General features: G+C 43.2%; 1 long non-coding RNA gene across 1 annotated transcript in view; it reads right to left on the reverse strand.

Annotated features, from left to right (window-relative positions):
• Positions 1-1912: 1912 nt before the first annotated feature.
• Positions 1913-13741, reverse strand: part of LOC122455815 — a 182956-nt gene continuing 171127 nt past the window's right edge. The window contains exon 5 of the long non-coding RNA XR_006274306.1: positions 1913-1963. This is a non-coding gene — a long non-coding RNA (uncharacterized LOC122455815). The remainder of the gene's footprint in view (positions 1964-13741) is intronic.

Here is a 13741-nt window from a genome sequence, read left to right on the forward strand (position 1 = left end):
AGAGATAGAGGTGGTTAGGGACTATTTAGAAAAGCTGGACGTGCACAAGTCCATGGGGCCGGACGAATTGCATCCGAGAGTGCTGAAGGAATTGGCGGCTGTGATTGCAGAGCCCTTGGCCATTATCTTTGAAAACTCGTGGCGAACGGGGGAAGTCCCGGATGACTGGAAAAAGGCTAATGTAGTGCCCATCTTTAAAAAAGGGAAGAAGGAGGATCCTGGGAAGTACAGGCCGGTCAGCCTCACCTCAGTCCCTGGAAAAATCATGGAGCAGGTCCTCAAAGAATCAATCCTGAAGCACTTAGAGGAGAGGAAAGTGATCAGGAACAGTCAGCATGGATTCACCAAGGGAAGGTCATGCCTGACTAATCTAATCGCCTTTTATGATGAGATTACTGGTTCTGTGGATGAAGGGAAAGCAGTGGATGTATTGTTTCTTGACTTTAGCAAAGCTTTTGACACGGTCTCCCACAGCATTCTTGTCAGCAAGTTAAGGAAGTATGGGCTGGATGAATGCACTATAAGGTGGGTAGAAAGCTGGCTAGATTGTCGGGCTCAACGGGTAGTGATCAATGGCTCCATGTCTAGTTGGCAGCCGGTGTCAAGTGGAGTGCCCCAGGGGTCGGTCCTGGGGCCCGTTTTGTTCAATATCTTCATAAATGATCTGGAGGATGGTGTGGATTGCACTCTCAGCAAATTTGCGGATGATACTAAACTGGGAGGAGTGGTAGATACGCTGGAGGGGAGGGATAGGATACAGAAGGACCTAGACAAATTGGAGGATTGGGCCAAAAGAAATCTAATGAGGTTCAATAAGGATAAGTGCAGGGTCCTGCACTTAGGATGGAAGAATCCAATGCACCGCTACAGACTAGGGACCGAATGGCTCGGCAGCAGTTCTGCGGAAAAGGACCTAGGGGTGACAGTGGACGAGAAGCTGGATATGAGTCAGCAGTGTGCCCTTGTTGCCAAGAAGGCCAATGGCATTTTGGGATGTATAAGTAGGGGCATAGCGAGCAGATCGAGGGACGTGATCGTTCCCCTCTATTCGACACTGGTGAGGCCTCATCTGGAGTACTGTGTCCAGTTTTGGGCCCCACACTACAGGAAGGATGTGGATAAATTGGAAAGAGTACAACGAAGGGCAACGAAAATGATTAGGGGTCTAGAGCACATGACTTATGAGGAGAGGCTGAGGGAGCTGGGATTGTTTAGTCTGCAGAAGAGAAGAATGAGGGGGGATTTGATAGCTGCTTTCAACTACCTGAAAGGGGGTTTCAAAGAGGATGGCTCTAGACTGTTCTCAATGGTAGCAGATGACAGAACGAGGAGTAATGGTCTCAAGTTGCAATGGGGGAGGTTTAGATTGGATATTAGGAAAAACTTTTTCACTAAGAGGGTGGTGAAACACTGGAATGCGTTACCTAGGGAGGTGGTAGAATCTCCTTCCTTAGAGGTTTTTAAGGTCAGGCTTGACAAAGCCCTGGCTGGGATGATTTAACTGGGACTTGGTCCTGCTTTGAGCAGGGGGTTGGACTAGATGACCTTCTGGGGTCCCTTCCAACCCTGATATTCTATGATTCTATGATTCTAAGTGTGTGGGGAGGGGGGGAGGAACAGGCACCAGGTGGAATTATAATGGCAGTCCATAGCAGCAGGAGCTGGGGATTGGTGCAGAAAGGCACAGCGGGGGGCTGGAGGGAGTTAAGGGCACAAGAGTCCAAAACTTCCAGAACTTCATAGCAGTGTTGTGATCATAAATGTTTGTAAAGAACTAAGATAGTGGAATGAGAGCAGCATAGAAAAGCCCATGAAAAAATTAATCATTCTGTATTCGGTTTTGGATGGTGTACGGTAAAAAATGCATGGGGCAACATACTGAATGATGAGAACAAAAGGAAATATTAAATAGCCATCCAACCGGTGAGCACCATCCACCCTGTGCACGGAATGAGGTGGGATCCTGTAGAAAAAACAGAATACAATTATCTAATTAAAGACTGTATCATAATGCACAAGAGGGCTAGGCAACCTTAATTTTGACAATTGCTAACTTTCGAGAGCTTCACTTTGCAAACTTAATGTTCTTTACTATAGTTTTTTGGATCTATCTATCTAATCTATCTATGATATTACTTTGCTTTGATACAGAACCTTCCCCATAGTCTAAAAGCACTTTGCAAATATGAATTGATTAAATGTCACAACACCCTTTTGAGATAGGAAAATAATGTCCCCATTTTTACTGATGGGGAAACTGAGGCACAAAAGTGACGTGACTTATCCAAAGTCACATAGGAAGTCTGTGGCAAAACTACAAATAGAATCCAGATCCCCCAGCTGCCAGTCACATGCCTGAACCAGAAGAGTATCTTTCCCCCATGTTCTTGTTTTGCTTAGTTGATTCATTTGCATGCTGATTTTCTGTTTGGAATCCGATTAAATAAAATATAGGTGTAAATCATCTGAATTATTAAGTGATGTTTTCTACAAACACATTCAATATTTTGAAAAATATCTGTCAGACAAAACTAAGAAAGTTCCATGCATCTTGCATTAAAGGAGAAAATGGTTTGTTCAAAAATCAACTCAAGATTAAAAAAGAGCATAAGGCGGCTTTTGGGTCATTGGGATTTGGAAAGATGGCAGGTTAGGGAATGTGGGCTCCCAACAATAATCTAACTAAGGCTCCCCAACATCCTAAGAGAAGCATTCAATGGTATTATGTTGATTGGGTTAAAGATTTTTTTTACTATTGTGAATCCTGTAATTTATTGTCTTTCTTCATTACTGTTTTGATCAGTAGAAGTAAACTAATCAGAAATACTTTGCTTCCTGATTATTTAGTCACACAAATAATTTGATCACTGTGCCAGGAAGACCAAACCAGTCTCCACTGGATGTCTGCCAGTGAAAAGAACTAGAGTCTGACATGTTTTCCAGTACAAGTGCCTCATTATTAATTCATGGTCCAGATCTCCTGTACATGCTGTTACTAATATTAGGTTTCTGCAGAGTAATGAGCAGAAGTAATGGACTGACTGTCTTAATATATTGTAAATAAACATTTGCAACATTAAATTCTAGCTTGGGTTTTAATTGGGACTTGACATAAATAAAGGGGTCTGTGCAGGGTATTGAAAATATTGCTAGTGTTTTCTAGCTGACATGCAAATAGGATAAGAAGGGTTCTGATCTAGACAGTGGAAGAGGTTAGTCCAGTTTAGGAAGTTCTGTTTAGGGATGAATCTGCAGTGGAACACCAAACTCCTTTAAGTTTGGGGTAGTTTGGCTCCAGGTTCTGAAGTCAGATTGGGCTCATCCTTATTATAAAGGGGAATTTTCATTATGTGACCTTGGTAAAAGTAGCCTTATTGGGCCAGGTCCTCTGATAGGATATGGGTGCTTCACATCACAAAGGTGGTGTAATCTGATTGTAAACCCAGTTTAACTACTCCAGGGCAGCTGCTGCTATTATGTACAGTTCTAGTACAACCTAGATTAACAGACACAGGAATATTGGGTGAATTATTCCTCTGGCAGAACACAGAGAGGACAGTTTGTTGGGGGTATCTATCTATATATCTAGTGAGGGCAATCGAAAGAGTGGGAGGCAAGTCCAGGTCAAAACCTTAAGGGTCTCCAGAGTCTACTGCATTGTTCCGCTCCAAAGTGCAGCCTAGGTAGTTATCCCCTCCTTGGGTAGCTGGTTACACATAGATCAAAAGACTCATTTAAAAATCTGAGCTGGGCAAAGGGCCACAGACATTTTTCTTGAGTGTGCTGTTCACATTTCTGAACTCATTCTCTTTGACAAGGGAGTTTTAATGAAGGTTTCCCAATTCTAGAACTCACTCCTCCTCCTTGATCAGTTAGAGCCCGAATACATTGACCTATGGGGCACATGGCAAAACCTGTTTTCCCAGGATTTTTCTGAATGAGTGAGTTGAGTAGATAGAGAGGGAAGCATTTCACTTCTGGTGCAAGTGGGTGGATTTTAATTAATAATGGTCACATGTAAATGTGCACTGCATTTTAAATCATCATCATAATTTGAAAGATATGCCTAGATCACTGGATAGTTATATTTCTTTACACTGAAATTAAAACAAACCAAAACCAATAAAGGCAGGACATTTCCACCTCAAGTGACTTTCAGACTTGGTCCTGGGTGGTGCACTACTGAAAGCCCTCAACTCTGTCTGCACTGGGAGTTGAATCTGCTCAAGACCTTGCAGAATCAGGCTCAAAGATTTTTAAAATCACCATAAACCCCACTATCATAATTAGCACCCTTCTCGGTAGTCCCTCCAAAGCGCTCTCCAAAACCCACCTGTGCTGGGATGTCTACAAAAGTACTTGACAACAGCTAAGCTGCCGGTGTGCTAACATCCTGATCATTACACTAAGTAATAATCATCTTGCTGTTACCTTTCCCCTCTCCCCCCCCCCCGCCTGTCGGTTGCTCTATACTTTGCTTGTAAGCTCTTTGAGGCAGAGACCCTCTTTTCATTATGTCTCCATATACAGTACCTAGCACAATGGGCCTTGATTTGCCTGGGGCCTCTAGCGGCTACCACAATACAAATAACCATTATGTCTCAAAGAGGCAAAGCTTCGAATGTGCTTATTTTTCTACAAGTTGTATACTGCATTCAATCACCACAGAATCTGAGGGCCTTCCATGTAAAATTGTAGCAATACAAAAGTCCACAGTGGACTTCATGGAGTTTCCGGCACTTCTTTTTTTGGAGTTAACACTGCGTGCGTGGGTTAGAGTTTCCTCCTCACTCCCCCTCCCACCTTTTTATATATATATTTCATTCGTTTTTCTCCCCTGTCTTTTTCTTTTACTTCTTCTTCTTCTTGTTAGAAGTTATGGGCAGCAGCAAGGGTGTCAGGGTCATTCTTATGATAGAAAGGTTTTTTGGTGGGAGGGGCCCTACAAATGGCCCTGCAGGGGAAGACACATTGCCAGGCTGGGGAAGGTTGTGCTGTTCTCGCTTCTGTTCTCTGGATGGAGGAATTCAATGCATAGGGCTAAGACTCCATATCAGGCTTTTCCAAACAGTAAGTTCCCTTAATTGTTTTTTTGTTAACAGATCATCATCCTTTTTAAAAAAAACCAGACTCTGATCCCACTGCTGAATTTTTATTTTTTTTCACTCACTGTGCTGCCAGGATTGATTTTTCTGATTGGTTACTGGAACGTACTGCCCCTTTCTAGGCTGCCATACAGCCTTCCCTCTACTGCTCAGGCAACGGTGGGGAGAGTGGGGCAAAGAAACTAGCCTACGACTTAGGAAACCTGAGTTCAATTCTCTGTTCTCTTGCAGACTTCCTCTGTGGGCAAGTCGCTTAGCCTCTCTGCAGCTCAGGTCCCCGTCTGTAAAAATGGGGTTAATGGTACTTCCCTACCTCACAGGGGTGTTATGAGGATAAATACATTAAAGATTGTGAAGTGCTTTGAGATCTACCGATGAAAAGCACTATATATTTTATACAGCTGTGCTAAGTATTATTATTGAGTACATACCCTTTTCCAAGAGTCCAGAATACAGAGCTCCATTGAGGAACTGCGTGGGCAACCACATTATTTTTCACCCCTCCCCTTAAAATATGGAGTGTTTTGTGCTTAAGCCAGGCATTGTATGAGCTTCCTCATGCAGCTCTGTCAGTGCACCTCAACCTTGACCTGCAATACTCATGTCTCTCTGCCTCTCTTGAGCAGAAATTGTACTGATTGTACAATTATACTGAATTGTGAGAAGTGCTCAAATTGTTAGTAACACAAGGCCACGGAGCCCATTTTCACTTATAAACTATAGTCCAAATTCTGCCCTCAGATGAGCATGCACAATCATTGCTTTCAACAGGCGCTCACATGGGATGACAACATTTAGTTTTAAGCTAGGGTTTGAACTCTAGTTTCCAGAACAAAAAGGCTGATGCTTTGAACTAATTCACTGAATGACTAATGTATTCTATAGACAATCTATATGGCAACTCATTGTAATATTTTTCCATTGTTATATACCCTGATGTCATGATGTATATTCCTTGTGGTTAAAAAAAATAAGCCAATTTAGGATTTCTTTTACATTGCCCGGGCAGCCCAAGAATTTTCTGATGGGGAAAAAAAATTCCTGGCTCGACATTTAAATCTCGCACAAATGGGGAAAAAATCAAATTATAGATAACAAAAAAAACCAAACCACTTTCCATTTTACTACCACCTTCTGTCTGAAGATCTTAAAGTGTTTTACAAACACTAATCAATGAAATCTGACACACACCCCTGTAAGGTAGGTAAGTATTGTAACATCGAGATATCCAAAGAAAGGAGGTGAGACCCCATTGTGTTAAAACAAAAAATCCAACAGACTTTAATGCTGCCAGAGCCCTCACACAGATGCACCTAATTCTCCTATAGCTGGTGACAGGTGGCACCGCTCAGCAAAATAACACTTTATTTCAGTTCCCATTCTCCCAGCCTCTTTCTCAAACTACACCCAGCTGCACATTAACTAATAGGGGATGAGATGACCACTGCAGCATTATGGTCTCCATTTTATAGTGTACATCAAGCTCTCTAAGATGTTAGGTGACTTGATCTAGGTCAGACGGCAAATCTATAGAAGAGGCAAGGCTAGGACCAGATCTCTTGAGACCCTATCCTATGCTTTAGCCATTATACCACAATTTCTATTGGAGGGGTTATTTTATCTGTCTCTCACTAGGTGTTTATTCAGTGCCCGGCCAATGGGGCCTCAATCTCAGCTGAGGCCCCTAGGTGTTACTGTAATAAAAAATGCAAACAACAATAATGTCTTTGATTTAGCTTTGGCACAACCAGCCCCCTAATGAGTGACCCAGTCTATGCTTTCCTCCAGATAAAAAAGGTATCCCCTCACCCCACACAAATCAAGGAAGGAAATATCCTCTACACACACACACACACACACACACACACACACACACACACACACACACACACAACTAGCTCCTTAAGCTAAAGTCTTCCTCACACGTCCCAGGGCAGAATAAAAAGGAAGAGATGGAGAATGTGTTTCCTATAACTGAATATTGCTGCATATAATAATTACTCTGGGATACCATATAGATGGGTGTGTTGGGAATAGCTAGATAAAGAGACAGATAACTTCAAAGAAAACTAACCTTGCAGAAGGTGCTTTGTAAGAAACACACAATAAAAGGAAGTAAGATGCCAACCAATCCATAGGCAACTCAAATGCAATACAGATTTGCCAGTCCTCCAACAGGGCTCAGTGAGCCTCCGGAGTCCTTTTCCTCCCCCATCACAGCCTTTAGGTAACTGTTTGCAGGAAATTCAAATACTTGTGAGCTGGCAAGCTTTGCTGCTTCACAAGCCCTAACAAATGTAAACACTTCTGTTTCAGCACATCTGCCATTGCAATACCTACAGCTTTTCCAGAACCAAAGGATTAACTTTATTGTGCCTTTGCTCAGCAGATCTGGTCACACAATATTGTACTTCTAAGACGACAGATTACTCACAAGTTTCTGGATGCTACATCTTTAAAAACTCGCTCTACTTAAAGATAAGTGTTGAATCTTGTAATCCCAAAAACATCCAGCTGATGTAAAAACCAGCTATACTACAGACCAGATGGATGCTATTTTTCCTTGGGTTATTTGGATGTTCCAAAGAGTAGTGCCTTTATGATCATTTTTTGCACTTTTATATTAAACAGATGGAGCTTGTTTGTAAAGACAGTTCCAAGCCATTTTTCTTTAAATTTATGAAACAAAACAAAAAGAGTTTTATTTTTTATGATATTGAAATTCACTGTACGAGGGTAAAAGTGTAGACATTATATAAATATAGGGACATTATAGGGTTTTTAAATCTATCTTCTAATATATATCTACACACACACACAAATATAAATAAATATACGTAAGTCTGGCTCTACCCCCACTACCAATAATGTAACTCCATGGACTTCAGTGGAGTTATCCCGGTTTTATACCGTTGTGAATGAAGATCAGGCACTATATATTAGGGTTGCCAACTTTCTAATAGCACAAAACCGAAAACCCTTTCCCCGAGGCTCTGCCTCTGCCCCGCCCCTTTTCCAAGGCCCTACCCCCACTCACTCCATCCCCCGTCCTGTGCTGTCCCCCACCCTCACTGGGCTGGGGAAGGGGGTTGGGGTACAGGATGGGGTGAAGGCTCTGGCTGAGGGTGTGGGCTCCTGGGTGGAGCCAGGGATGAGGGATGTAGTGTGTGGGAGGGAGCTCAGGGCTGGGGTATGGGATGCAGGTTCTGGGATGGTATTTGGGTGCAGGAGGGGGTTCTGACCTGGGACAGGGGGTTGGGGTGTGGGATCTGGGCGGCACTTACCTCAGGTGACTCCTGGAAGTGGCTGGAATGTCTCTGCAGCTCCTAGGCAGAAGCGTGGCCAGGGGGCTCTGAGCACTGCCCCTGCCTGCAGGTGCCACCCCTACAGCTCCCACTGGCCACAGTTACCAGCCAATGGGAGCTGCGGAACCAGTGCTCAGGGCAGGGGCAGCGCGTGGAACCTCTGTGGCCACTCCTTGCACCTAGGAGCAAGATATGCTGGTCACTTCTGGGAGCAATATGGAGCCAGGGCAGGCACGGAGCCTGCCTTAGCCCCGCTGCGCAGCCAACTGGACATTTAGCGGCCTGATCAACAGTGCTGACCGGAGCTGCCAGGGTCCCTTTTCAATCAGGTGTTCTGGTCGAAAACCAGACACCTGGCAACCCTACTATATATTAGTGTATATTCTATATACAGTTCTCTTTATAAAGGCATATTACTAATTGTAAAATGTTTCTGTTGTTCAGTAATATTTAGTACCTGATTCTACGTTCTTACTGATTGAGTACAACAGAAACACTTAAAAACAAAACAGTAAGACACCTTTATAAAGAGTATTCTTTCCCTAGTAGCTGAATGCCAGTTTTTTGACTGATTACATGTAGGGACTGGCATGTGTCCCAATATAGGACCTGAGCATGAAAGGTATTGAGTACTCACAACTTCTGTCTGCTTCCATAGGAGCTGACTGTTCATCATGTCTCAAGATCATTTCCTTAATTTCTATTGCTAGCCAGGCACAGATAGGCTAAAAATAAATATGCATTTGTGTTGTTGAACTAGTCAAACTGTGACTGACAGCCCCTAGAGCAATTTGCTAGCTAATCAGATAGGAGGCTTCTCCCATAACCCTGGCCTCCACATTCAGTTGACCTCATTGTGAAATGTTTTGCCCTTTGACTTAAGAAGAAAATGAAACTCAAACTGACCTTTTTTAAAACCAAACCATGTACAGTATATGACCAATTCCATTACACAGAATGGACACAATACAGTTAGATCTAAAAGCTTTTGAAATTAAATTAACTACTTAAGAAACATACTTAAAACCTGAAATGCAGGATAAGGACCTTCAGTTGGTTGAACGTGCTCCTTTTTCTTTTGGTCTTAAGAGGCCTGACCAAAACTGACCTCATTCCAAAATATTTCACATTCCAAGACTGCCCATTCTCAAATATTTAATTATAAGTAAGCTTGTAAGGATTACATTTTTATTGGTAAATGTCGATTTCATCAGACACACATGAACTGATGAAAAAAATATTTCCATCAATAATAATCAAAAATATATAGACAGGCAAAGTAAGACAAATGCTGCTAGAGAATTGATTAGAGCTTGATTTAAGGAGATTTACTTTGTGTATTTTGACATGTGACATTGACAATTTGTGTCTGAACAGTCATAATGCTTTAATTTTTTGCGTCTCAACACCTACTGTCATTACATAATTACTATCTGACCTTCCCCCATCCCCTGCCAATAATTTCTGGCAAATGTAAAATTTGAAACTGATAAAAATAGAAAAAAGACCTGAAACCCATAATTTCATGCAACTGAAAATTTACATTGACAAAAATATAAAAAAATGCTTAAAAATAAATATCAATATTATCTGTCAAAATTAATAAAATTGAATTCTGCCAAGTCTTATTATGAGTATTGTTATTACTACTGACTATTATTTTCAGTCTGCCCTTGCTTACTTTATTTGTTATAGCCTGAGGCTCTATTATCAAGATTATAAAACAATGCTATTATAATTCTCTATGTTTGGATGACTTAAGTTTTGGAAACATTCATGTTCCGGGCTGAAATTTGTATGCTTGGTTCCCGTTCAAAAGCATTTTTTTACTTTGAAAGTTTGAGCAACAGAACTTCAGGCTTTACTGAATGAGTGAAAAAAATGCATTTCTGCACTACTGTAAAAAATAAATAAATCAGGAGACCCTTTTTGTCACAATATCTTTGCCGCCAAAATGGCCAAAATGGGAGCCGCAGAGCTAGTGTTTGGCACAGGGTGGGGGCAGTGTGCAGAGCCGCCTGCCGTGCCTCTGCCTAGGAGCAGCCAGGACAGGTCGCTGCTTGCGGGGAGCCGCCCGAGGTGAGTGTCCCCAGGATCCAGAACCCCACACTCCTTCTCATGCCCCAACCTGCTGCCCCAAGCCCCCTCCCTCTCAGAGGCCGTGCTCCACACCCCCTCCCATGTCCACTGCCCGTTCCCCTTCCTGTACCCAAACTCCCTCCCTCTTAGTTAACGGGCATTTTTCACTTACTGGCACCCCTGATTCCCCCAACATGCCAGATAAAACAGCTTTGCTGTATATAGAGCAGCATAAACAAATCAGTGTCTGTATGAAATGTTAATTTGTACTGACTTTGGTAGCACTTTTTATGTAGCCTGTTGTAAAACTAAGCAAATATCTAGAGGAGTTGACATGCTCCCTGGAAGACCTCTGTGTATCCAGGGGTACACATAACCCTGGTTGAGAACCACTGCTCTAGTCCCACTGCTCTAGATAGTCCCTTCCTGGCAGCCACCCCTCTCCTTTGATTTCTGTCTTCCCCCAGCTATTGCTGGCCCAGCAATTAGCCACAACTGAGAAGATAACTTGTCTATCTGTTAACCGCTTAGTGGCTGTGGTGGAATGGCATCTATCCACCCCATGACACCCTGCTACTGTCCTCTAGAGTTGACTTTACTGGAATTATTCCAGATTTACACTGGCGTAGCTGAGAGCAGAATTTAAACCTAAACGTTCCCAGTCTGCCTTTCAGAACACTGCAGTGGCGTGACATGGTCACTCTTCTCTTTGGAGAATGGAATGTCCCCTGGGCCTGTCAGACTATTTGAAATTCCTTTCTGAGTTCTCATCTCCACCCTCAAAATGGATCGCTGTGCTGAAAATGGAATTTACCATGCCAGTCTGTGGATGCTCAAAACCTGCTGTCAGAGATATTTCTGTAAAAATATCCCATTATAAATGCTTGGGAGCAATGGGAGCTAATCACACGGGGTTGGTCTGGTTTGGGGGTAAAAGTCATTGATGCAATAGCTACAGACCTCTTCTTCCTGTCTGGAAACTGCCACTTCTAAATTACCCAACTGCGCTCCAGCTGAGAGTCCAGATCTGAACTCTCCCAAATTTGGGGGTATCTGAGTCTCAATACGAGAGCATTTCTAAAATTAACACATAGATAGTACGCTGATCAGGTCTGTGCATTGCCTGTAGCTGAGTTCGTCAGAGTTAGCTGTGGGGCAAATGAACAACCCCTATGGTACAAATACAAAATGAAAATAAGTCAGTCAGAACGGCTTTGCTACAGTATGTGTTCCTGAAGCATTTGGATTATGCTAAAGGATCAAGAGGGGCTCCATAGTTAGCTAGTCTCATGCCGGAGGTGCCAATGTACTGGTTTGTCCTCTTTCACCACATCCCATAAGACCAGCATATCATGGCATGCTAGAGTATCCACTGAAGGTACAGCAGCTCCATCCATCTAACTGATCAGGAGGAAGAATGATCCAGTAATTACAGTGCCAGCCTGAGCCACGGGAGACCTGGGATCAATCTACCACAGGCATCCTATGTGACCCGAGGCAAGTTACTTTGTCTCTCTAGGCCTCAATTCCCTGTAGAATGAGGGAAATAGCTCTGCCCTACCTCACAGGTGTGTTGTGAGGCAGAATAAATGCATTATAGTCTGTGAGGTGCCCAGGTACTATGGTGACGTGGGCCATATAAAGTATCGTAACTAGATTATCAACATACCTGCAACTTGCTGAGCACTTTTTGTGACGTGTTTACAGTTGCTCCATCATACAGCACCCCGCACTCCTAGACTTATACTCTACACGGGCCTCTTTTCTACCCAGGCCCTAGACCAGCTGCCCTCACTCATTGGCAGAACCTTTAATAAGGCATACAGAACAACTGGTTCTGCATAAATTGTTCAGCTCTGCAATGAATGATTATAATTATTAATTATTTGTATTCCAGTAGCACTTAAAGGCTGCAACCAAGATTAATGCCTAGTGTGCTAGGCTCTGAACAGAGTAAGAGAGACTTAACACCAATCTTATATCTATTTTTCTCAGGGTCCCCCCCCCCCAATTTTGAGAAGAAAAATCAATCTTTGTGCCAGAAGACAGACAATGCAAGCAGATGTGAGCATTTACTTTCATGGCCATGCAGTTTGGAAAAGTACTCCAAGACAGGACTCTGAAATGGGGGGTTGGGTGGAGGAGGGAAAGATTATTATTCATCTGGCTCTTTTTTTGGTTACCAAGCAGTTCTATTTATTGAATGACTTGAATGGCCAAGAGAGTAAGGAAAAAGGACAGGTTTCTGCATGTCATAATAAAAATAAACCAAATCTAACAGTGACAATTCACAGCAAGGGTGGGCTCAGCAAAGTGCTGGGAAAAGTGGAGCAAAACACCCCAAAGAAGACTGCTATGAAATTTGGGTTTTTGCTACATTTACCCATATTGCAGCAGATCCATATATATCCTGCTATAGGGGCACTGGTTGGTGAAAAGCATCTATTTTAAATACTTACAGGGCCCTGTCTATGGTAATATCCAAGAGCCTCATAATCTTTTTATGTATTTATCCTCATAACAACCTTGTGCTATGAGGCTAAATAGGGAAGTGCTATTTATCCCTATTTTATAGATGAGGAATGGAGGCAAACAGGCACACTAAGGGCATGTCTAAACTTGCCATTTAAAGCGGAAAAAGTTCCTTTTTTGCGCAAAAACTGTGGGAGTGTCTACACTTGCCAGTGACTTTTTGTGGTGAAACTCAGAAGTTTCACCGCAAAAAGAAAATCACCTCCGCGAGAGGCGTACAGCTCTTACCAGTGATGCTTTTGCGGTGATGTGCAAGTGAAGACATGTTCTTCTTGTTTACACAGCTTTTAGCCTCTTGAGGATATCCCACAGTGCCTAGGTCACCACTCTGGCCAGCAGCTCTGCTGCTCTGATGCCAGGTAAACAGACACCGCCCCTTCCCCTGTAAAGTCCCGGGAACTTTGAAACTCCCCTTCCGTTTTCTTGGCAAGTGCTCACTTATGATCTGGCCAGGTGACAATGCCTGCTCCACGGAGCAAACGATCCCCTGCTTGGAGCAATGCTGAGCTACTGGAGCTGATCAGTGTTTGGGGAGAGGAGGCCGTAGAGGGACCCAGGGTGCCCCGCGATCAGCCCCCCCTTCCCAGAAGACCCATCGTCAAAATGGAGAGAGCTGTACTGTGGGATAGCTGCCCTCAGTGCGCTGCTCTCATTGGCGATGGAAGTGCTGCAAAGTAAACACTCTCCGACACCTGTGGAAGTAGTGAGTACACAAACCAG

The sequence above is a fragment of the Dermochelys coriacea genome, chromosome 9 (genome assembly GCF_009764565.3).
Source record: "Dermochelys coriacea isolate rDerCor1 chromosome 9, rDerCor1.pri.v4, whole genome shotgun sequence".
In the NCBI taxonomy this organism is placed as follows: domain Eukaryota; kingdom Metazoa; phylum Chordata; order Testudines; family Dermochelyidae; genus Dermochelys; species Dermochelys coriacea.